Raw genomic sequence first — 3109 nt, forward strand, 5'->3', positions numbered from 1 at the left:
AGAAGGAGAGAAAGGAAGTTGCGCGATAACCGACATCTCTTACGGTAACAAAAACGCAAATAACGGCAACGAAACAGTGTCATGCCTCTGTACGTCACGCTATGAAGGAACAGAATCTCTCGGGACGCTCTTGCATAACCTAAGTACCATTATAAGGCAGTTTAATTACTCTTTCTTTCTCTCCATCTCTTTGTTTTTTCCCTCCCTCCGTTTCAGCGTCTACTTACAAGCCTCAGATAACTTCGCTTTAATTGCCGTGAAGGAACTGAATAAGCGAGGTAAGCAGCAATAAAATCATTCGTATGTTGCAAGTCTTGAGAAAAACACAACACAAGAGAAATGCAAATGTGTGTGTAGATCTCATGTGTTTCACCTCTGTATCAAAGGCGTGTGTGTGTTTTTTTTATAGTAAAGGAGGCAGCTCAAGGGTAAAATTAATGAGAACAAAAAGCCCGCTAATCACTGCTCCTATTCGGTTGTTGTTGTTGTCGTTGTTGCTGTTATTGGTGTTAGTGGTGGAGGGCAACTGATGGTTATGTGAAGGGTAAGGTAGAAGAAGGAAGTGAAGGAGGAACAGGAGAACGAAGAGTAGAGAGAGGATCAGAAAGAGGAGGTACATAAGAACATAAGAACATAAAAACGTAAGGAGTCTGCAAGAGGCCGGTTGGCCTATACAAGGCAGCTCCTGTATTCACAACCCCACCTTACCTCACCATCCATGGCCTTATGTAATCTCTTCTTGAATGTGTCTATGGCATTGGCACCCACAACATGGCTCCCAAGCCTGTTCCATTCGTCCACCACTCTATTGGTGAACCAATTCTTGCCTATGTCTTTGTTGAATCTGAATTTGTCTAACTTAAAACCATTGTTACGCATCCAACCTGGCTCTTTTACTATCAAAATCTCATTGACATCCCCTTTATTAAAGCCCTTCATCCATTTATAGACTTCGATCAAGTCTCCTCGCAACCTTCGCCTTTCTAGAGAGTGTAGATTTAAATGCTTCAGCCTGTCTTCATAAGGCAAGTTTCTCACCCCCTGAATCATCTTTGTCATCCTCCTCTGTACAGATTCTAACATACACATACTCTTTATTTCTCTTCATCCTCGTCCACCAACACATTCTTCCTCCTCCTCCTTTACAACTAACACAAAATCCTTCTCCTCCTCCTCCTTCAGCATAATTACCAGGACCTCTTCTTCCTCCTTCTTCTTCTTCACCACTACTACCAACACCTCCTCCGCCTCCTCCTCCTCCTCCTTTACAACTAACACTAAATCCTTCTCTTTTTCCTTCTTCAGCACAACTACCAGTACCTCCTCTTCCTCCTCCTTCACCTCCCTCTTCGGCACTACTACCAACACTTCCTCCTCTTCCTCCTCCTCCTCCTCCTTCTCTCACTTGCATCAATGAATGTCTGGACTTCGCATTTGTACTCTACGCCACACGCCCGTTTCCTCCGTCCCTCCCGCCGCGTCTCCTTCCGCTGACGTGTTCCGCCGTGTGTACGTGAGGGGCGTGACCACCCAAGGCCGCGGGGGTCAAGCTAGGTCGACCTGCACGGCTGACCAACTTGACCTCGCACCCCGCTCACGCCAGGCTCGGATTACTTTTTTTTTTTTTTTTTTTGAGAGAGAGAGAGAGAGAGAGAGAGAGAGAGAGAGAGAGAGAGAGAGAGAGAGAGAGAGAGAGTTTGGTAATCGAGTGAACGTGAGTGTTTGCATTGATTAGTGTGTGTGTGTGTGTGTGTGTGTGTGTGTGTGTGTTGGTGCCGCTAGTAGAATTAATTCTTCTAAATAATCTTTGGTGGAAGGCAATACTTTCCTTCTCTTTCTATATCACTTGCTTTTGTCTCATATAATTATTACTTTCTATTTTTTTTTCCCTTTGATTTCTAAGTCATGTTTAAGTATTGCACTGATATAAATTTCTACCTTCGTTCCCTGTACAATTTTAAGTGAACCCATTTTTTTTTTACATCAGAGGACATGGCTCAAGGGCAATAAAAAAAAGTACAAAAAAAAAAAGCCAGCTACTCGTCGTTCCTATAAAAGATAAGAGTAAAAAGTAGCCAAATATTTCCCTTTTTCCTCAAATCTCACTAATAAAACTTTTCTCCACTGATGATTATTTTATTTTTCCTTTTTCTATCAATGTTATCCTTCCTTCTTTCTGCCACATGCGAGACTTTTTCCTTATTATCCTTTCATGTCTTACTTCCCTTTCTCATATTTCTCCCGGGACCACGAAACACATTTTCCTTTCCTTTCCACACACACACTTTCGTCCTTTGTGCCAATCTTCCTTTCTTTTCAAGCTCATGCTCTTCATTTTTCTAGTCCACATTTTTCTATTTCTTCGTTTCTTTTCATTTCTGTACCTACGTTTCTCTTTCTCTTCTCCGGTTTCGTTTATCCTTCACTAACTTTCCTTCACTTCTCTAAGTCCTCCTCCTTTTCCTATGTCTCCCCTTTCTACTTCTTTCCCACCTTCCTCCTCTTCCTCCTTTTCCTTCCCCTTTTTACTCCTTTACCTCCCTTTTCAATTTCTTCTTCTCCGTTTCGTCTCCTTAATCTTCTTCCTCTTTTATCTGTGTTTTGTGGTTTTCTTTTTCATTTCATTCTTGTTATCCTTAATCTCCTTCGCTTCCTCCTCCGTCTTTGCTTCTTGTTTCTCTTTCTCTTTCAAAACTTTTCTCTATCCTCCTCTTCCTCCTTTCTTTCCCTATTCTCGTCCTCCTTTGCCTTCTCTTGTTCTTTCTTTAAACCTAACTAACCAATCCTTCCCTTCTTCCTTCCTTCCTCCCGTCTTTCCTTCCTTCCCTTACGTCTTGAGGCACCTGGAAAGACTCTCTCTTTTCATTCTCTTCCTATCCACCTTTTATTCTCCTTTGCCTCCTCGTTTATCTTCCCTTTCTCCTTCTTTTCCCCCTTCTTCCTCTATCCTCCTCCTTTTTCTACACCTTCTCTGCCTATCCTCCATTTCCTTTTCCTCCTCTCCACCTCCCCTTTCTCTTTCTCTTCCATCTTTTCTGTTTATCTTCCTCCTCCTTCTCCTCCTTTCCAATTCCCTTTTCTCTTTCGTTCCCGCCTTCTCTGTCTACCA

This window comes from Eriocheir sinensis, chromosome 55 (assembly GCF_024679095.1).
Source record: "Eriocheir sinensis breed Jianghai 21 chromosome 55, ASM2467909v1, whole genome shotgun sequence".
In the NCBI taxonomy this organism is placed as follows: domain Eukaryota; kingdom Metazoa; phylum Arthropoda; class Malacostraca; order Decapoda; family Varunidae; genus Eriocheir; species Eriocheir sinensis.